This window comes from Glossina fuscipes, unplaced genomic scaffold, assembly GCF_014805625.2.
Source record: "Glossina fuscipes isolate IAEA_lab_2018 unplaced genomic scaffold, Yale_Gfus_2 2, whole genome shotgun sequence".
Taxonomy (NCBI): domain Eukaryota; kingdom Metazoa; phylum Arthropoda; class Insecta; order Diptera; family Glossinidae; genus Glossina; species Glossina fuscipes.
The window spans coordinates 2255055-2279247 of record NW_023998416.1 but is presented as its reverse complement, the minus strand read 5'-3'; positions in this window follow the sequence as shown (position 1 = coordinate 2279247).

Sequence of the window (24193 nt, the reverse complement as noted above, 5' to 3'; positions counted from 1 at the left end):
TTAACATATTGGCTTTTTCCATGTGCGAAAATATCATTTGTATTTACAATTTCAATTAATTAGTGGTTAAAAATAGCTATAAATATCAGATGGAGCAAAATATTATAGTATTTTAAGCGAGAGAATTATATGCGGCTTTGACCGAATGCTTTATTCTTCCCAGCCTTATCTTAAAAGGGAAACTTAAAAAATCGAATAAAATTAAATTACGATACTCTTTAATACTGGCTTGGCATGACAGATTTTTGTATATTTACTATCCTACCTGGAGAAGTTTGAAAGCAATGAGCCAATGTCTTTCAAAAATCGAGGTGTTATACGTTTGCGTTGTGCCATGATTTGGACCTGATATCGTTATTCTAACAAAGACGAGACTGACAACGTGCAGACGGACGGGCGGACATGCGCAGATCAATCGAAAACTTGACAACTGCTCAAAAATATGTACACTTTATAGAGTCCATGAAGTCAACAATTTGGCAATTGAAGCTTTCTACTCTTAAGGAACTTTTGAAAAAATTACGCCAAATTGATTTTTTTTTTTTATTTTTGGAAACGAACAGTTCAAAAACCAAGTACAGAATTAGCAAATTTTAATTTATAAACAAAATGCTAACAAAAGAATCTCATTTTAAGCCTGCAATTAAAGTGTCAAGGTAATCGGTGTGGAAAAAACGAGTAAAGACACTATAGTGGGAGACGGCTCATCGTTAAATATCGTATACCACTTCGCTTAATATGGTTGGCCGCAGAACGGCTTTACAAAGTATAGTGCGATAAGGAAAGTTTTGGAACCATTTTCTATAGCTCTCCGCCTTGAGCCAAAATTTGCCAGTATACCGAATTGTAGAAAGAAACAAGATAGACAAACAAACGAAAGAACGGACGGATAGACAGGCTTAGATGAGCTCAGACAGTGATTTGGAGTCGATCGGCACGGTATAGTTTTATCTCGAGTCCTTGTGGGTGTAGAATACGTCGCTTGAACTTAAAATACCCTTGTACCGTAAGTGGTGTAGGGTATAGAATACGTTAAAAATTTCGGATTTAACATAAAATGTATGTTTTGGTTCTCACCTGTGACGACTGCATCAAACATTCCTTTCATTGACTTTTGAACTCAGCAGAATTGTGCTTAAGATTTATTTAAAGCGGGCTTCAAGCATCTGCAATAAGCATAAGAAATGGGTGTGAACTAATCTATATAAACAACAATTTTGATTCCAAGTCTAATCAAGAAACATGGTTTCAAAGCTACTTTTATTTCCATGCCATCTTTTTTAATTAACTTAACACATCTTTACCACTGTAAAATATTTGCTTTGCTTTAGCAGAAATGATCAATAAATTGAGTTGAAAAGTTATTATACATGTAATAAGAAAATTATATATGTTTGAAAAAATTTATTATGTTCATAAAAAAACAATTTTTAATTGTTTTAATATTTTAATTTTTTTATTACAATTTTTGTAGTTTTCTTTATGCTGTTTCCTATATTAAGCAGATTTTCTTTGTTTTAATTATTCACACGCAGTCAGCAGTACAGCGTATATTGTGATGTACGTGTGCGAGTGTTGAGAATTTTTAACTTAATTTCAGTTATTATCGTACAATATTATTGTTATGACAGCTTAGTTTTACTTTCTCGCGCACAGGCCGAGAGTTATTGCTTTAGTGTGTGATCGGAGCTGTTGTTGTGCTTTGTTTTCAAAGCTAGAAACATAACATTATGTTATTATAAAATTTATTCAGGCTATTTTACACACTATTCTGTTACATCGAAATTTGATAATGGCGATGGTGTTGGCGGCAGTGATGCCTATGGCAACGCGTAGTTATGTTTGCTCTTGTAAGTGAAATTTTATGTGTTAGTATTTTTATTAATATTAAGTCAGCTCTAAGTAGTAGCTCTAGTAATAGTCATGCAATGGTTCTCGTTAAGTAACGCAAATGCAAACAAAAAGGTACTAAAGAGTGCCAATACATCATTTTTTTTTTATTTTTGGAAATTGGTGAATATGAAAAGCCCGCTGCTTACTTGTTTTGGACTACACTCGAAGTGAAAGGAATTTGAAAACACCAACTCAATACTTGATTCCGTCCTTTTTCGTAAGCAGATGCAGAAGCAACGACTTCGTTAAAGCCTTCTTTTACGCATTTAGTTTTTTAATCTTTACTGTAGCAATCTTTATTAAACAAGCTTTACTTATTTCGCTGTAAGTCGAGGAAAAAAGAAGCATAGAGTATGCATTAATTCATCCTGGCTTTGCTTGCTATAAAGTTATATCTCACAGCTTGATCCGCTCGTTCGTGTTTATTTCGTAGGCTGGTTGAAGTATTCTTTCCAGCGTTGGCAGTGAGTTTTCGTTCTGGCCTTCGAAGCCAAGGATAACTTCAGCAGGGCCATGTCGAATGAATCAAATCCTAATTCGATTACATTGATTAAGTTTTCCATTGACTACGACCTTGTGCGATGCTATATTATATCGATATCCATGATGTAAGTCCAATTGTTATGAAAGGGTATAAATTCATATTCACATTCTTCAGCCATTTCTCTGAAAATTGTATGATAAATGATATTTGCAAATTTGTCTTGTCCGCCACATTTGAAGATCGCCTAGAACAATGCTTTATTCTGTTAACGTCTCAGTCTTTTTGGCATGCACGATTCGTGGTTTAGACTCCTGCAGCATATTCGTTTACTATACATCTAAACTAGTAAATGCACATTTTGTCATTACACTTACATCGTAAACATATTAGAAACATAAAACAATCCCTAAATATATGTATGTGTTGTTGATGGAAATAAATTTTTGACTCTAAGTCAACAGGTGTATCAGGAGATGGCGTCTGATGGATTGAAAAATTCAGAGATTTTATTTCAGACGTAAATCAATAATTTCTGTTTGGCAGAATGGTCTGCTGCACTTTAGGAACAGTCAACAGCAGACCGGCATCTTCGTACAACAGCAATAATTTCTTTATACATACATCTACTCACCCCTTATTGGCTCCTTATCGATTTGTGTACATTGTAAAACTTATACACCAATTTGAATTTCGTATAGACCACATCCATCCGTGATGATTACAATTGACTCATTTGTTGCCAGCTTTAACTTTGATGCATTTTCTAATGCTTGAAATAGAAGGTATAAAATCCTTCCTACAAACAAAGCATAGCTTTTTATTTGTTTTTGAATGTAGGCAAAGCTATTGGCAGACGTAGAAAGATTCAACCAGAGCCACTCAAGTCACTTTTCATGTATAATCAGACAACGGAGTTGTCTTATTTACATTTCACTGCAGTTATGTGGTGTTGTTTATTATTAAGAACTCTGTATAGGAAACCATAGGGCTTCCTAAACGTGCGCAAACTGCAAGCTACGAAATATTTAATTGGTTTATGTGCATTACTCAGTGTAAATTTTCTTACAATGAATTTCTTTTGAAACTTTCCCTTTGTTTAGTTTATTCTTTTTAAACTTTAAGAATCACTGCGTTTCATTAAGGTTCTATTTTTGTTGCATTATTTACAGACTTCTTAAAGTGTTTACAAAGTGGTTTTACGTCACCAGTTATTTAATTGTTATGACACCGTAAACTTACTATAATTGATGATAATGAAAACAATTCAAAATTTTAAGAGAAAATAATAAGATTTACAATCACCTCGAAGAAATTTTCATCATCAGTGTAACTTCGTTTATTTTAGCACTTAATTTACGAGAGAAACAAGTCCGTAATATAACAAGAAAACGCTAAAGATATTTTTTGAAAAATTATTAAATAAAAAAAAAATGAAAAAGAACAACTTCTCGCGAGATCATAAATCTTTTTTTGCTTGGGGTTACTCTATATAATCAAGGAAAAATTTATTGTTTCTTAAATATAATGCAGATTATAAAAATGAACAGTGTTTATATGTGATGGCCTGCTGGCAAATAATACTTAACAACATAATAAAATATAAATTTAAAGTAAATATATGCATGGACAGGTCTTTGTATAAATGTGCAAACGAATACGCAGACAGATTCTTGTACATATATGTAAAGGCAAATAAGCATTTAAAGCATTTTTGAGCGATAATTGCCTGAAAGGCCTGCCATGCTTCTCACTAATAAATGAGTTTATTTAGGCTATGAAAGTTTCATATTTTTACACTTTAACAGTTAAAAAGGACAAAGTATTTTTAGAGATTAATTAATCAACTTAAACACCTGTTTTATCAACTAATTAGAATTTTCATAAATTTCATATACTTTTAGTATAATGATATAAAGTTTATTTAAACACAACGAGGTTTACTTAAAATACGCCAGCTATCAATCACTTAACAAACTTATTCAACGAAAATAACTCAGAGTAATGATTTATTATGCAAATATTCAAATAGGGATTTTTTTCATATTTTTTTTTCCTCTTTTTTTTTTTTTTTCTGCTTTATTTAGTTTCAACCACTTCAGATCCCTTCAAAAATGATGAATATCTGATAATATTACAGCTAAGCCAGTCAGCTATATGCATACATTTCATCACCTCTGCTCATATATCAAATAATGCGTTACATGAATGAAATCTTCTACATACTCGCATAAGCTAACGTATGTGTATGAAGTCTTACTTTCTAAACTTACTTATAGTCATATTTTAACGTAACAAATACACATACATTTACATACATACTCACAGAAACAATAATATGGTTGAAAGGAGGAGAAGAGAGAGTGAACGAAGTTTTTCACATATTTCCTCTATTAAGTCATAAATTTCATTGTATAGCACAATAGCAGATTGCCATGACATGACTGAATATTTGTTGGCATGCATGTAGGTGCACACAAAGTAACAGTTGCTTTAGCTATTAGAACATGTGTGCTACAGTAATGGTTGAAGTAAATATAAAACGTTTCATAAAAGAATTAAGGTCAGATTGTTTTAGTTGTGTGTGTCGTAACAATTTTATATAAATTACTTAAGTTAAATGCTGATAATATCTAGGATTATAAGGCGATAAGGTGATAGAGAATAAGAAGATTACAATGCCTTCATTTTATTTTGCTTCGTTTCTTATATTATTATTATCCAAGGTTATTCCCTGCTATACTGCGTTCAAAAATAAGGGAAATTGTTACTTAAAACATATGTCAGTGTGAAAATGTTTTGTTAGGTTGTCACAACTGTCATCTACATCTGACCGAGGTTACGTGTCATTTCGTTCGTTACTTAAAAAATTAGTGCGTGCTTTAATATTGTGAGAAATTGTCGTCGACGAACTTTAAAAATCGATAAACTTATTGTAACAAAAAAATTTGTACCAAAATTAACATATAAATAAAAAAAATAAATTTACTTGCGTCGACATACATAAAATGTATGACACAAGAACATAATGAAGTATTTGTAAATTGCTAAACGATTTTAAAGGTGGAGAGATAGAGTTTAATATGACCGCAGTCCGAGGATTTTGAGCTTAGAAATCATCGATTAAATATTAGGGACCTTGTAGATATAATTGGAATATTGTATGGAACGCTTCTCTTAATTTTACAGAACTATTTGCAATCGCGATAATGTAGTTATTGGAAATTGTTATTATCTGAACTTGCTTTCGAGTTTGGAAATTAAGAGAAATATAAAACGCAATGAACCATGCCTTGAAAATGTGGCGATTGCCGTTTTGCAAATGTCGTCTTGCTCCAATAAGACTTGTAAATGAATTCAGCAATTTGGGAACCAATGTTGTTACCACTAATTTCGTATTTAAAACATTGCTTGCACAAACTGCATGAAATTATTCTCTGCGATGCTTGATAATTATTCGTCTGATATGAAACTTAGTTTTCCTAATGTTGCCAACACATAGAGCGATCAAATGAGAGATATATGTTTTCTTGTTTCAAGTTGCTGCAAAGATTTATCCGTATGAAGAGCGGAGTGAATAAGAACCGTGATAACCCAGTTTGTTTTCACGGGGTCATATCTCAATGATAATCATAGTAATCGTGTGTGCTTAGTCGGTAAAGGGGCCGATTTCGCACACACTCGCTAAGCTGCGGCCACTTTTCTATCTCGTTTTCTTTCCTCACTTCTTTCTCATCGTTTCCCAACGCATTACACTAATAGGGGGCCATATAAATCTGCCATATAATAAAATCTGCATAATTTCCATACAATGAATATTTTTTCGAATTAAGTTCTTTGATCAGCTGACTTTATACGCCTTGAAATGCAAATCTTTATGAAGGCGATTGCATATTATGGCATAAGAGAGTGTAGGTTCTTGGGATCGGCGTCTAATTTCTTATTTTCGATTTTTATCCATATTTTGGTTCGCAGAGGAGCAAGTACCTTTAGGTTTTTAATAAGTTGTACTCTTAACACCACAAACACTGACATTTGGCCCAAGTTTTCAATTATGACTGTTAAGCTCCATAAACGATTTCACTTAACGGGGAAAACGTAGCCCGAATGGAATAATTATTGTTTTTTAAATTTTAACAAATGTCAATTTTGGTGGAAACATAAAAGCCAAAGATATGACGTTTACGGTGTATGTGTTGTTAATATAAACATTTATTTATCAGAGCTTGCAGTTCGCATCCTATAATTAGTTCAACTTTCTCTGTAGAAATTGTTCGCGATGGGTTGCCTAACAATACCTGCAAATTCTTGCATTTACTATTGGCATAGCCCCAGTCCACATAAAAAGAATCAGTTCTGTAAACAAGTAAAAGACGCTTAGTTCGTTCTTCGTTTTAATAGATAAGATTGCTAATGCAATCTCATTGCATGCAATCCCGCAAAGCATTTAATAATGCTGTACGGGGATCTACACTTTCTTAATGCAATTGAAATCTTCACCTCTTAATATTCTTTTATCGAACAGCGCAATCTGTTGATGTTTCCTGTCATGTCAAGTTCTAAGTCATAGGAATCAGTATCACTCTCAAAACTCTGTACTTAATATAAAATATTTACAGAGAAAATGGCTTAATGGCGATAAAAATTATTGTGTAAACAAAAATGTATAAAGCTGCTTGGTATCAAAAGTAATAAAATGATGTTCAAGCAAAATCGAAAGTAATAAAGCAATAAAATAATATGCAAACAAGATATGAGCTGCGTGACTCATAATATGCATTTATTATGTAACTATTTTTATGTTGTCAACAAAAGAACTCTTTGTGTTCGAATAAACGGGTGCCTCCGTTGAAACATCAGACAATGTAAAATTCATTTGAACATGAAACAACTGAGAAAGTCATGTTCGGTCGTGACCGAATCATTTATATGTGGTTGTTGGAGGTGTGTCCTTTGGGCACGCGTGTTTGAATACTTTCTTTGCAAGTTTGAAGTCGACATTTTCATTTTTGCATGTATGTAATAGACATGACGTAGATAGACAGACGGACATGCTGCCCAAGAACATATACATACTTTGCTAGATATCTGAAACTTCCTTCCGTGCGTTGCAAACGTTTTGAGAAAGTGAATATACCCCTTATCCTTCGGTGAAGGGTATAATGTTGCTAGTATATGCTAGTCGCAAAAGGTAAGCGCTATACGTTTTGTAACAACACATTCTATGTTCGGTACGTAACCCTGGGTCATGGTTTGTTATTTTCCAGCAGATATAGAATAAAACAAAAGAAAACCGAAGATATTGCGCCAAATAATATTAAAGGAAATTTTTTATCTGGGTATTTAATAAGAGGCCTTAGAGAGCAAAATGTAAAAAGCTAAGCATGTTAAGCAAATAAGACGCCTTGGAGAGTAGGAAAAAAACTTTAAGAGATTAAAAGGTGCAAACTAAATTATATAAAAAAAATATTGTATTCCACGCCATTTGTGGCAAAAGGGTATATGAAGTTTGCGCGGATTTGAGCAACACTCGCTGTCTGCGCTTCAACCAGGATGTCACAAATTTTTGAGATACTTTGACGAAATTCGGTAAAAATTCTGATCGGACCACATGTTCGACCATTTCTCATATAATATCTTGTTACGGATAACCGCATTAAATGAAGTTGTGCGGTGGGCCGTGTCCCGCTATAGTGCTTCTATTTGTTTGAAAACAAAACCTTTGTTTAAGCAAAGATAAAGTGGGAAATAAATTTTATTCAGTCAATTTTAAGTGGCGGCACGTAAAAACTCGGGAGGCACAAGACTTAAATGTGCAATAAATTAGTCCTTTTAAAAATATCGAGCAAGGAGAACGCTGTCGGTACTGTTGGTCTCAATATCTTTATTTGTGCCATTTATTAAGGACAATGCTCCTGTTACATGTATAACGGCTGTGTGAAGAAATTCGTCACACACTAATCGCTAAATAAAGTATCGTCTATCGCATTGCAATTGAGTCTAGGTATGGCGAAGTCACACTTCTTATCTACTAGACCATGCACTATCTCTAGAATGTCTCACAAAGTTCGTAAATCGCTAAGAATTAGTGGATTCGTCCATGTTTAGCAAACAACTGAGAACTTCACCCCTTTCCGCAAATTCTCTGCTAAATTATAAAACTATAGCGCAACAGGGTATTCTCAGCTTGTACAAGCGGCCAGGATATGTTGCCAGCTCGCATAATATAGAGTACGTTTTCAGATATTTTATATCCTATTGGTACAAACACATAATCAAAACTGAATATAGTTTTTTCCTTCTTACAGTAAATACGTTCACAAGTCCTAGGTATCGATTATTTTAAAGGTTGTATTAATCTATTAAAAAATTTATTTGTTTAAATGTTATCGTAAGAAAAATTAATTCTTTAAATTGTATTTGAATCGGTTTTTCAGCACTTGATTCGATTTTTAATTTTCTTTCAATTCATTTAGTCTATCAATAATTCATGCGAAATATTTTATAGTTGTTGAATGCGCATCCTAGTGTATGTGTACTTTGTGCATATATAACATTCATTTGTGCATCTAAGTATTCTATATAGCAAATCCTATTAAAAATGTACAAAATTATTAAAACAACAATAGTAATAAAAACAAATGCACAAATATACATCAACTGACTTAAAATAGAAATTCATGCATAAGTAGATTAAAGTCAAGTTGTCCTTTCATTCATACATGCATACATGTATACGTAAAGGCATATACAAGCGAATGAACGCATGCATACATAAAATATTTTATATCAAAACGAAAAAGTACAAGATGAATAAAATGAATTTTTCCAAGTGATTTTCAATTCAAATGTTGTATGTGTTGTTGATGATGATCAGGATGTCGGCGACGATGAGCTTTCATTTTCGCAGCAAGCATCAGCAGACGACATGATAGATGTGTGTCTGAAAATATATGCACTTTTGCTAGCAATTGTAAAAGAAGAACTACATGCATACATATGTCAATTGAAAAACAAATGTATACGTGTATGTTTATTTAATTTATTCATGTTTACATAAACAAGTAAGTGAGAATGAAGTGTTATAAGCAATTTCTGATAACTTTTCGGCTCTATGATAGCAGAGATAGCAATAAGCTATTAAACGAAAAGGAGGATGTGTCACAATGGCAATGTGCTTCTTATCTGCGCCCTCTTGAATGTCTTGAGGACGTTTTCTGGCTCTTTAATTATACAATGTTTACCATTGCTACTACGTTTTTACAACAACAAAAAAAACCTTAAAATATTTACTTGAAATATTTGGTTTCAAAAAACTATGAACTATGTTATGTAACTTTATAAATACGAAACGATACGTTCTAGCACAATGTGTAATAGTGGTCGTGAAAAATTAACGTTTCATAAAAAATTATAATATGAACCTTCCAATTTTTTTTAAAAACTTATAAAAGAGAGCTAGCATATGGGAGTGCCCTCGCCTTTTTTTCCGTCCGCTTAAGCATCTTGTGCTTTTGTTTATTTGAAGGAAATTCTTTTTACAAAGGAGAAAAATAGTAAGCAAAGTGGAAGGATTGTAACATAAAAGTAGCTGTTGACGAGGACTATATCTTACTTATGTTCCTTATACTAATGCGTCCAAAAAATAATGTGAGTTTCGCAATTACATAATTGATCTCGTTCTGAGTATTCCTTTACCAACTGAATGCAATTGTATCAATATTTTTCCTCACTCTTCAACATATTTTCTAAAGAGAACATAATCATGGAATAATACCAGGCGAATGGGATACTAATGGAACACACATTGTTGAAAAATCGACAAATAATTCCAGTAATAGGTGGTCAGCGGTGTATCTCCAAAACGCGATCTGTAGGATGAACCTAAGAGTGCATAAAGGAACATCAGCGGGAGAGATGGATAGACACATTGATAAGTACAATAACAATTAGGTTTATCTCAAGCCATTCTCGATGTTATGTATATCCGCACAAACTTAATACACCCTGGTGCGACCTGTGGTGTAGGGAATACAAGTTGAGCTATGATTATTGTTTCAGTTTTTAGAAACAGTATATAGTTAGATGATTGCTCAGATATTCCTACTAATTTCCGATTGTCGTAGTTGCGTTAAAACAATGTTAAGTCGACGTCAATATACGTAGGGCTTTTGCATTAAGAAAAGCCGAAGGGATGAGAAGTTTTTATAGCAGTAAGCTGGTGCTGTAATACTAATAATTTTCAACTATCATAAGTGTCTAGAAGATCACTTTATCGCCTCGTCTCGGGAGAATCAAATGTCTTTGATAAATTTCAATTAAAAGATATTTACATAATGAAAAATCATATATCGGCGCATCAATTTGAAAGAATTATGGGAGCGAGAATTTTTACAACTATTTGCATAAAAAAAAATGTTTTTTTAAAGAATTTTCAAAAATCTCAAAAAGATTATCTATATTATAATTCTTAGACATCGTTTGTTCTTTTGTAAATCTTTGATGCCATCAACAAGTTAACGCTTCGAGTCTGCAATTGATTTGTGCTTTTTTCGCTTACCTTCTTAAAACTTCGTATTATGTATAAAATTTTCTTTTTTTATTGTCATGTTAACTTTCTTTTTTCTTTTTTTTTTTCATTTGTTCATCTTCCTATCAGCTATTATAGGTGTTGATGCTTTTGCTTTCACACGTTGATTTCTTTTCAATGGATTTGTTCTGATTTACATATGAATGCGTTTTCTTGTATATTTTCGCTTGAGTTTTCTCTCGAGTAATAAAAGTGGATGTAGAAGTAGCAATAGCAACTGCTCATTATTCTCATGCTATGCACCTCTCATGTTCTGAATGGTATTTTCATTATTTTGAAACCCAACGCTCGATGAAGTGATCGCATTGAATTCGTTATTACATTTGTAACTTTCGGAAGTAGCCATGCCCAAGATGTGATAAGTAGGAAAGTAGAATTAGGGTCCTGAACTTTGAATTACATGTATCCTTATCGTTATTGAGCAACGAGATGATGAGAAAACACATATAAGTTATTGGTTTAATGAGATTTTTGCCAGCACCTAAAGTCTGTGGGTATAAAACCTGCGTAGAACAAAAAATGTTACCGCTTGCTTATCATAAGTTTATATTGGGAACAAGTTTACGTTATATAAAACGATTGGAAGGAACCGAACCAAATTATGGTTGATCGTTGCCATGACCGTAGTATAGAATGGCGGGAATAAGATTGTGATGCTCTTTGAATTGACAAGTGTCTTTTCTTCAATTCCTACATGCAAATAAAAATGTAGTTCTTTGCAACTCAACAATCTTGTCCAAAATGATGCTCATGTCGTCCCTTTGAAAGCATAACACCATGGGTCTGCCGGATTGTGAATTAATTCTTTTGTGCAGGCAGCTCTGTACATATAACTTTAGGAGTACGTATTATGTGCTAAGATAAGAGTCTTGTTAACCTCCCAAATGGAAGTCTCCTCACTGCTGTGTCTTTTAATGTAATTTCCGCGGAAGTAGCAGAGATTTTTCTAAAACCCTATGTAGACTTTATGCGTCTATCGACATAAGATTATGAAACGTAGCATAATTGCACGGAAAAATGCAGCATCTTTTATAATAATTTGATATATCAGCTGGCAAATAGTATTAGCAGAGCTTGAAGAGAAGAAGAGCTGAAGTAAAGGATTGCCTTCTAAATTACTCAGAACTTTAAGTTTTAATTTTTTTCTAAATTTGTTTTAGGTTTTCAGCTTACGTACCTTAATCGCCGTTCATCGCTTGCCGTTTCCTGGAGTTGTCGCAGAGGTAAAAATGCAAAAATATGCATATGGACAGAGTGGGCTCAAGCTCGTCCAGCGGAAGCAGTATAAAATCTCATATAGCTTGTGTGGAATAGCAAAGTGGATTTTCCTTCGCTATAAATATTCTTAATAACAGATAAGGGAATGTGCCAGTTTTAAGAGACAAAGGAGACGTTTGTGTCTATACGATAAGCATGTGTTCAGTGAGAAGTAAGGAAATTGTTCTAAAGCCAGGTAAAATTTGTTAAAGGAAAGCTAGTAACGGGTGCAGCTGAGAATTTCTTAAGAAATTCAAAAGGTGTTTTGATGTTCAAAGTCACATTCAATGACTCCCCAAGAAATTGCATAAGCTTTTGAAATTTTACTACAACATTTTGCTTACAATGAAATTTATTTGCCGTAAAGATGAAGGGTGTCCGAGGTACGCTATACAAGAGGATTCATTCGACTTTTTATTCTTTTTTATTTCCGCGGGATGATGGTGTATTCATTTTGTCAAACTTTGACAACAATCAGAAGGAGCTTTCGGTGATTCCATGGAGTATATGTATTCTTGATCAGCATCAAATTCTAAATCGATTTAATGCCCGTCTGTCCATATGTCCGAAGCTATCAGCTTGAAGTTTGATGTAAACATTGGAAGTTTGATACTGACATGGGCCAGATTGGTCAGAGGAAGAAAAAGTTGGTCATTTATTCGTTACTCATCAATCGCAACAGACACAATGATTAAAATGTACACGTATTAGCCTACAGTGCCATTGATTATTAAAATTTAATTCTTTTCTGAAAAGTTTTGCATCGGAGATCCTATAAATTCTATATGTGCTTGACGAATACTAACTACTGAAACTATCTGGTCATTTCTGTAATTTCGTCTGCCAGTCTCTGTGCATTTATGTGATAAATATACTCAGGATCTTAAAAGTTAAAACATCGGTTTAAAATTTGGCAAAAAAATTGGAAGTTGTTACGGTCACCAGTGTATCGAACATTGGCGAAATCAGACAAAAGACACTCCCACAGTGCAACGTAACTCGACAGCATGTCCGTTTCCTTATGAAAAAAAATCATATGAATGACATGAATAACGTGTTTGCTCCAACTGTAGCGATCCTACTATAGCGATATAATGTATATTGCCACGTCAAGTCTATGGGTCGTCACATCTTGTCTGCACAAAAAAGGATAAAATCGTTTATGACCACTCAACATGGTTCTTTGTGAGTGCTTTTTTTTCTAAAGGTGATGGGTATAACAGATTCGGTGATAGCCGAGTGTAATTTTTTTACTTGTGTTTCATATTTTCATTGCTTTGCTATATTTAATGGAAATGTTTTACATATTCTTGTTCTTGTTCCGTTATATGTAAAATGCGCATTATTATGTCAATGAATTTTTGGAAGAAATTGATAAACGTATATTCATTCATGAGTGCACAATTTATGCTTTTTCAGATGACAGATGTTAATGCGATATCAGTATATTAGGAAATTGAAAAAGCGACAAGGATTCAGATATATTTGTTTTCCATTTCTCTTTTTAAAGAGTAAGTCATATAGAAAAACAATTTAAATGAAAGTAAACAAAATTTAGTTTAAGGCAGTTAGGGGTTGACATGAATACTTTATTGATTTCATTAACTTGCTTATCTTGTGTAATTATATCTACTTAACATACAATAATTTTATCACTCCGGAAATTGATTAATTAAGTGTTTCAATAACTTTAACCATTAAACGCCCCTCATCATTGAACGTGAAGCAATCTAAGTTTAACAATAAAATAAATATTGAGAATTTTAATCTTATAAAATGGACTTTTTCAGAAAGTTTTACATGACAGATGACCAAACGACAACATTTAGGAAACTTACGCCCTTTTCGACAGATACATTTTTCTTCTTTAAACATTTTCATCATAATTTAAAAAACATTAGATATTGTCGCCCCATACAAAAAGCTTATTTATCAACAAAAACCGTTATAGGAAAGGGCTACGAAAAATTAAGCAATGGATTTAAGATATATGTCAATCAATCAATGTTTATGTCAAATCAATATTCTGACTCAATTTTAATCGTAAAACATTGAAAATTCGATTTTGCTACAATACGAAGCCTATATGGAACCTTTATATGCGAATAATTTCAAAAGTGATTCAATTCTATTTGTATTTTCTGCGTTTATTTTTTTATTGAAAAGTGTCGCTTTAGCACATGAAAACCTTTTCTCACACAACCATTCCTTCGACATAAGTGGCCTCGATCGTTTAACGATACAATTTAACTCATTTGTAATCGAGTTCCTCCTTAGTTCAAAACACGGCAGTTTGCACATTTTATCAAGATATATATAAGAAAGTGAAATTTGTGAGTTGAACAGAAAACAAAATATCAGACATCAGACCTAACAGAATTGTTATATATCGGATTACCATATACTATACCGTTGGAGATATCCCTAACAGATGATCTTTTATGATCTTATATGATGGTAAGGAGAGGCCGGCTTATCTCTGATAGGAGTTTTTCATGTGCACCAATAACAATGCCATTTTTACAAGCGATACAGGATACAAAAAAAAAAGAGTACATAAAAGAGTAAGCACAACATCAGACTAACATCTATGGTTTTTCAACTCGAATTCTTGTTCTTTTAAAGAATGTGCGCTTCGGGTTCGCCAGTTCATTTTTATTCTATTCCTCGATCCCTACATACGCCTGCTGGTAATTTTGGTTTTTTGTCTGCTCAGTAAGATGACTGTTAGTCTGCCTAAGTTAGTTGATTATAGATACCCGCAAAGTATATAACTGCTGGTTTATAAATTTGTGAAGACTTGAGAAACATGATGATACACAATTTTGACAATTTTGTTGCTTCATCAACTGTCTACATGGCAGTGTTTTGCTATGCGCAAGACGTCGAAACTTGTTTCGTGCACAGTAGTTTTTTTATATTGCTCGAAAGAGACAAGAGAAAGTCGTTTTTGTATAGTGGAGAGGAAGAGACGATTTATTTTACAAATCCTATGCTCAATATACCATGAAGTCAGCCAGAAGATCATGTTCTACGTTTAGTTGAACGTGAAAGAAGTAACCTATAATGAACTGCGAAACTTTGAAACGCGCGACACCAAACGTTATTAACAATAATTGTTTAGCTTGGAGTATTCGCTGCTCAAAAAACGGCCGGAATATAAACAAACGGCGAAATAAGTTTATTTTTATATATAACATTTAATTATCGATATATACGTAAACACGACGCTTTAAAAGTGTTCAAATGGGAGGAGCTAACCAATGCGAATTACTCAACCGTCTCGCCACTTACCGATTACCATCTGGTCACGTCGATGCTTTACGCACTTGCTGAACAGCACTTTGGTTCATACTAAGTTATAAGAAAAAAGCTCGAATGGCAACAAGGGAGCATATTTATTGGCCTGATATCAACAAGTTGCCCGAAATATGGTAAAATTTTGACATTAGTTATTGAGCACGCTTCGAATAAACCACCTTTTATCGCCGCCAAAGCGGTAAACAGATATTGAAAGTGGACTTTACTGACAATTAATTAAATTGCGGTTCGATTAGCTGGAAAAAATGATCAGGGAACAATTGAACTGCCCTATTAAGGCAAACATCGTTAAGTAAGCGATTTAAGAATGCAATCACTTGTTTTTACGTCGTTTACGAAACATTTAAATGAACGAGTTGACCGAACTACCGCTTATATATAGTATATGTATATATATATAGATAGATACGCTTTTACCTATGTACAATTATTTCAAGTTTCACATGACTTGATCGCTGTCTTTTTTCTACAAATCTAAGTGAATATTTAAGCGTATGCCTATCGAAATGCGTCGCGTAAATTGTCATCATAATGTTTAATGACACGAAACTTAATTTTCACAATAAAGTTACCAATTGTTGCGCGCTAAGTGTAATAGCAATGGGGGCCGCAGTTGTCATTATACTTTGCGTCCCCTTCGCATTCATACTTCTAGGCAATCGATGGATACGGTTACTGGCCAAAGCAATACAAATGCAAATAAATTTATACTCATGCATATGTACAATCCTTACATATATTTTTGTATATGCCTTGTAAAGCAAGCAAGCAAGCAAGCATTTGTGTAGATGCATGCGTTCATCCTTAATGCAATTCATAGTTTGCCACGTAGTTGCTGTGTGTCGGCTTTGCCGTTTGCCGGATTTATGTTCTTTTTCACCATATTTTGTGTTGTTGTTTTGTTTTGCCCTCGAAATCATTCCGAATATTTTCAATAGTATAGTAACATACATTTGCGTATGCGCGCGTATATGTGTGTGTGTGTGTGTGTGTGTGTGCGTAAAGTCAAAACCATTGTATTACATTTTACGTCTCCCGTTAAATACATGCACATGATGACGTGCACATATTTTCATTGAATACGTTTTATTTTCGTTGAAGTTTTTTTTTGTAAACCTAGGCGTATAAGCGATTTTTATTTCTCGTGCTGTTGCTGTAATTTAATGGTTATGCTGTTAATAAAGCCGGTAGAAGATGGGTGAGAACGATGCAATGCCTTGAATGGTAAGGTTGTTGTTGTTGACTGGTGTGTGCATATATGTGATACGTACACATGTTTGTATTCAAGGATTTTTATGTAAATTCTTTACACATTGTGTACATATTGTCACTCATCTCTACGAGTGAGGATAATCAAGCAATGTCTGTTCAATTTCTTTTTTCTCTTTTTTTTTTTTTTTTTTTTTTTTTGTATTTTTCAGTTTTTGTCGATGCATATCATAAACTTATGCATGCACGTGTACGCGTGCGTTTGTGCGTATAAAATTAACATATTTAAATTGCTTTTCGCTAAAAGGAAATCCATTCATTACATTAACTACAAGCACAACTGTTAATGATGAATAAATTTTTCGCGTTAAATCATGATGATTGGCTTTATTTGGTAACTGCAAGCAATTGCTGCAATTATTTCTCGCTGCAATAGTGAACTATAAGTTTATATCTCTCTATATGTTTATGTGAGCTTTTTTACATGTCTGAATTTGTAAACTTTTTTTTTAAAACCATATTCAATTTCGGATAAATTAGATTTTTTTTTTTTTTTTCTTAATACTCATCATCGAAAGATGGGGAACGTTAATCGAAACATTTGCAATGCTTAAAAGGAAGCTTTGGATTATTTATATATCCGTGATCAGGATCAAATTCTGAGTCGGTTTAGAAATGTCCGTAAAAATTTTTGTAAAAGTATTGAAAATTCTTGCTCACAGGCTAGTATTGAAAATGGGCCAACACTGTCAATCGACACGTACATGATAAACGAAGAAACCTTCTGCTTTCTCTGTATACTCCTCATTACTTATGAAGTATAATAAACACAACGATCAAAATATTCAAATATATTCTACGGGTGATGCTGCAGCATCTATACAAATAAGAAGAGCATGTACCATGCCGAGATGATAATATATAGAGTATTACAATTTAATTATTTTTTAAATAGCTATTCTGGGTATAAAAGATATTCTCAGAGCTAAACATATTTTTCTTCTTCCGGTTATTTTGCGTCTTTCCCCACGGTGCACACTAAATTTATCCTTTCGCTTATCATACTCAGATCGCCACCCCACCGTCGTACACGGTTTTAAACAGCGTAGGATTTTGACTCGATGTAGCTTTCTTCGTCTTGCGTCTGTCTGTCTGCCAGACAGTTAAAGATCATTCTTGGTGGAAAGGTGCAATTTCTTATTCTTAATTGATAGAAAGTGATTCGCAAGCGACTTTGAAAGAAGAAATCTGTAATTAAGACCCCATAGCAGGCAATAAGATAGAATCAAAAACAATTGAAATGTTACTGAAAGCATAAACCCTTCTAAAAACTGGCCCACTATCAACGAACAACCTTAACTTACGACTTGTAATTATTATTGAACTAAGGCTTTGTATTTCATAGAGCTTTGCCGACTAACTATCACGTCCAAAATAAATAGAATTTCTTATCATTTTTATATATCAGTAAAAGGTGGTGAGGAGTATCAAAGATTCGCGGCAAGGCAACTATAACTTTCTCATTTGTGTTTTCTATCTTCGCTTATCGACCACAAATATAAGCAAAAAGTTTCTTGTTTTCCTGTTGCCTTCAATATTGTGTTAAGAAAAATATCGGAAAGTTTTTAGTTAGTCTTATTCTGTGGAAAAAGCAAAATGTCCTTTTGGCTTAGAACTTGTGTTGCTTTTTTTTAATTCTTTTATTTTTTTATTTTATATTCTTTCATTTTCTGTGGGTGTAAAAGCAAAGTTACTGTTAAAGTTTTTCATATCACGTTCCATAACATCAACTTCATTTGATTCTGCGTTCTTTTTTTTTTTTTCAGGCTGCTTTTTATGCTTGGTTGATTTGCCGCACACTGAGCTGCATTCACTCACTTGCACACAAGAACACAGATGCTACTAACATCTATGTAAAAGACATAGAATGACTAAAGAGAAAAGAATTTTTAGTACAGAGTTAAGTAGTTAAGTGAGTCGGCGGAAAAAGGAAGAGACAAAGAGGTGGCAAAGCATTACTTACAGTTTACTGGGAAGTATTGTGGGGAAGAGCGCTTTATTCGTTAGTATGCGTAGATATGCTTATATATGCTTGCATAGTATGTATGTATCATACACATAAAATTAAAACGAATAAGAGCAACTGTTTTCCTTCCTTTAAACGACATATTGAGTTAATTTAATAAATCTTCAACAACTGAATAAGCTTTAAATTAATGACATTGTAAATTTTCTTTTGCAAGTAAAAGCAACAAAAAAAAAGAGGTTTCCGTCTTTTAAGGTTTACCAAAAGAGGAAACGTGTTAAGAAAGTAAAAAAAAAAAAAAAGAAGAAAATCAAAAAGAAATAGTTATCTCCTTAGAACATTCACTTAATAAAACAACTGCGATTAGTAAGCTGTTAGGCTTGAATATGCAAATTATTTAAAAACTCGTTTTAGCGAAAGACAAGAAAAACGTAAGTTCATGTTTCATGTACTATATTCTCCAGCAAGTGCCTTGATATATATATTTTCATAAAGCAGTTAACTTGCAAACGTGTTTATAGTATATATAATGAACCGCCTGTTAAATCATTATTAAACTAATTATAGATTTATTTCCAAAAGCCGGTAATATGTTCCAAGTAATAAGTGCAACCTGTTGTAGAAGATATACATGATTATATCAATTGTTTTAGTATGTGCTGAATATACACTTCAGGGACTTTTCAAAGCGAATTGAATCTTGAATGAATTTAACCGTGCACTTACTTTTCATTCCCGTTGTCGACGTGGCTGCTTGGTGGAATTATTGGTTTTAAAAGCAACGGCAAAAATCTGAATGAGTATGAGGTCCAATCTGAAAACCATACATACCCACAGGAAAAAAATCAAACAATTTTTAGCCAGACCGATCAAGTTGTGGGAAGCTTTTCCTTATATATAAGCGCGTATAGCCGCTCGGTTTCATGGAGATAATGTACATAAAATCTTTACGATTCCATTCTGCCGATTTTCTTAATGTTAAGCCTCGATTGATATATTCATAGCAATCAAAAACATATTCTAATAGAGTCTTTCTAACTCCTGTTATCCTCTTATCCGTGAACAGATGTCTTTACAAGGCCTTCAAAACTTATTAATGTTACTAAGTATTATCGTAATGTTACGTCCATATTGACGCATTTCTCAAAGAAAGTACGTGAGAATAGCTTCATCCAAAGCGTCACAGCCGAAAAGTCAGTGCGTCTGTTGGGAAATTCGAAGTCTGTGATAAATATTTTGATGTTAACAATCAGTTCGTATACCTTCTCTTGCCGTTTGAGGAGCGACACTTGAATACGTCGGTGCGTCTTTATGACTTCAATAATAGCAGACTTTATTCGCGTGAAAAGTCTGCAAATGGAACGAATATGAATTTAAAACCTTTAAGCCGTTCGATTAAAATTTCCTTTTGAATCCTTGTAAAGGGTAGGCAAACTCTATCTTGTAGTAATATATGTATGCTTACAAAAATCTTATCTTACCTGCTCAAATTGATTTCGAAAATTTTCTTTTCACGTACGCATACCGTTGCCATTTGTCAAATTTTCTATAGAGTAGTATCTTGAAGAAGCCTTTTTAATATTGCCTTTGAACTTCTTCTAAGAGACTACTTAATACAAAAATATAATTTTAAAATTTTTCGTCTTTCTTAATAGGTAACTTTCCCACTGTTAAATTTTTGACTTCCGAATATGTTCTTTATCTAGCTCAAATTGATTCGGAAAATTTTCTTTTAATGTACGCTTGCGGTGGCTATTTGTATAAATTTCTATCGAGCAGTATCTTGTAAAAGCCTTTTTCATATAGATTTTTAACTTTTACTAAGGTACTACTTAATAGAAAAATATTATTTTAGAATTTTTAGTTGAAATCTTTAAATTTATTATTTTCCACATTCGAGATCAAACTGAATGTTTGACGAGAACTTTTACTGCAATTTATACAAATTTTTTTCAAGATAATGACAAACACAAAGGAGTTAGTTTTGCTTAAAATTTGATTTGTGAAAAATCAAATAAAACTTAAAGGAAAGTGATAAGCAAAATAATATTTAAACAAGATATTTAATAAACACGCCTACACTAGTGCATAGTGTATACACTACACTACATTACATATGTGCGTATATGTACAATCACTGCTCTTTGTTATTTCTTTGTTTTCGGTATGTGTGGCTTACGCATCAGGTATTTATGTTCTTCGTCCCTTTGAAGCTGTTCGTCAATATGGTGTTTTTCTTATGCATCTCTCTATACGGATTTATAGCTTCACTTATCTTATTGGCTGCATAATGAAATAGATTTGCTCGAACAAGAAGTGTAAAGTTTTTTCATTATTATTAGCTTAAAATTTATTTCTTATTATCTAGTTCATCATGTTGAATGCTTTTATTGCTAAGTGTAATTTTGCTTCCCGTGACTTTTCATGAATTACAAATAGTTTGCGTTTAGTTTCGCTACACACTCTTCCTTCGACACATTTTGTTAACTATCTTTGGACATTTTAAAGTTTACGAGGCCTAAAAAATACGTCAGATGAATATTAAGTTGAACAGATAACGTTCCCGTGTCCGTCCTTGGTCACTTCTTCTTACTTACAGTACTTGCAGTAGACAAGTGGTTTTTGCCTAAATGCAGTATGCTAATATTATTTATCCGAGCAGTATTTACGACTTTTATAAATTTTTCCAAATTGAATTTGGGACAAGAATGCACCTTTTTATGTATTGTCAAGATGGAATTTGACTGAAACAAGGCCAGAGTTGTCAAGTTTCCATTTTGCGTTCCTCAATTCTCAATTTTTGCTTGCTTAAGATCCAGCAAGGCGAATATTAAGCTCATAAATTTGGATTCCCACTGCACATTTGCATTCCTCATCGTGTATGATCATAAATGCGCACTACTGGCTGATACAATTGAAATGATTAACTTAACAGACCATCACTTTCATAAAGGAAATCCAGAATAAAAGAAACAACTAACTGTAGATAAATTTCTTCTTTTTTTTTTTTCTTAAATATCTTTTCCAATTGATTGATATTATTGTTGTTTTTATTGTCTTCTGATTGCCTTTGTTTCATAGATTTTCCACTCGTTTAGTAATTTTATGTTTTTGGCATATCTTCACAGATTAGTTGAAATTGTTTCGTATATTTTTGCACAGAGTCAACTAAATGGTCTAACGTTTTTCGTAAAATTGAAACTAGGAGATTATTACGGACATATTATGTTCGTGATATCAACCGCAGTAGTAACTCTGTTAATTAACATTCATTTGACAGTTTGCTCTTTCGTTCTCATTATTTGTATTGGAAACGATTCTTTTAACAGTTTCTTGCTATGACGTCACATTCTTTCAAACGCTTGCAAAGCATCAGCATATGCAATTTTAGGTTTTTTGGGGGATATGCGCTATGACAAACATCTAAGTGTGAACGCACGAAAAAAACCAATCAGTAGACATGTATGTAGTAAACATAATCTGGGATTAATTTACTTTTACTTACTTTACTTATTGTTTATATATTTATTAATTTTATTCGCTTACGACATATTTCTGCAATTTTCACGTCATTTATCAGTTAATGTATTGTAGGATATACTCCCAAATCTTGTAGTGTAGTGTGATTATCTAGAAGACTCCAGAACTTTGCCATAATTTTTCATTGAAATTTACCAAAGTAATTGGTGAATACTAGGCTAACAATTCGTCAACACTAAATAAACGATGTGAACGAGAAACTAATCATATTTTCTACCTATCCACTAAGTGGTTTCTTTTCGAATATACACCGCTATATGTATACCATAGCGCATATTCATTTAAAAACATAGACGTCGTATACGCTTCTTCTTTGAGAGAATTTAAAGTCATATCAAAAAACTATTAACAGAACATTTGCCCATACGTGTAATGAGACTGAAAGCGCAAACTTTTAAATGGCTGCTAAGTAAGAGCGTTACTACTCGTCGTTGATAACAGAAAAACAATGAGTCCGTAATAATCTCCTAGTTTCATTTTTGAGAAAAATGTTAGACCATCTTGCCACTTAGATGTCTCTGTTTTTACATGCTTCTAGGCAGTAATTGTGATAAACACCCGGTTATTATGAAATGTTGTTATTTTGCTATCATTTCTTTATTTGTGTTTACAAACATATTTAAAGCAAATGCTTGTGATAAGTTACATTTCAAAACAATGGATTACACATTCATTAAGTGCGTGCGAAAAATAAAACACATTTGATCAAATGTATTAATATGTAGTGTCTTATGTTAATTGTCCACCAACTACGTCGTTTGATAAGGAAATTTTAAACATCATATGGTCTTGCAGTTTTCTAATGGGTGACGATTTTTTTGCTGCAACTATAAGTAATTGTAAAAAAAAAAATATGTAGATCAACCCTCCAGAGTACCAATAAACAGTCAAATAATTAAGTCAAACTCAGTGTTCCAAAGATTATACGACTATGCAGGTGTGAGAAGCGATATGAAAAACATATTTACTTCCAATTTCTACAAATCCTTAAAAATAGAAGATAAATTTGCTTTACTAAATGTTTAGTTTAAGAACAACTTTGCCGAGATATGAAATGGTTAAGTGTTTAATTCCGTATTGTAAATACATATATTCTATTAAGACTTTGCCTTAAATGTTGCTAATAATAATAATAATAAACTTTAAAAACTGATACATTAGTGACACTCATGCTTTCACGTAAGTGGTATAGCGATGACACATTTCTTAACATATCTTGATAAATGTTTTTGAATCTTACCCACAAAAACTATAAAATTAATAAAACATATGATGACTACGCGTAAAAAGGCGGAAAAAATATTTATCGATTTTTTTTCTTCACGATCAAGGATTATATATCTGAGATTCGCGTTAAGGTAAATATAACATCGCTTTTATGTTAGTTTCTTTAATATTTTTAGAGGATTTTACTTTGTGCAGCTTTTGACTTTTTACTACATTTTGGTGTCAACTTGATATTGCTCATTCATATCCTTCACTTCTATAAATATAAGTATGCCTTGATTAACGCGCTGAATCGAGCTTCGCGTGTATGGTTCAAGGTGTGGAAAAAACTTGAAAGGCAAATATTATAACGAGTTTTAGGAATCCAACTAACTAGCGAATAAAAATTTAGTTTCCAAATTATATAGAAGAACCTTTAAATATTCTCTTCCGCTTAAAATATATTTCTATTTTCAATGTTTTTTTTTTTTCTTTGTTGTCCAATATTTTCCATCCATTTTGATATGAATAAAATTCCTTTTTATGCATACATCTAATGTTTGTTGACATAACTTATTAGAAATTTATCCCCTTCCACCCTTTACTCATTTTTTATTATGCAATTTGTTGCATTTTTCATTACATATCACTTCACTTCATTTCATGACAT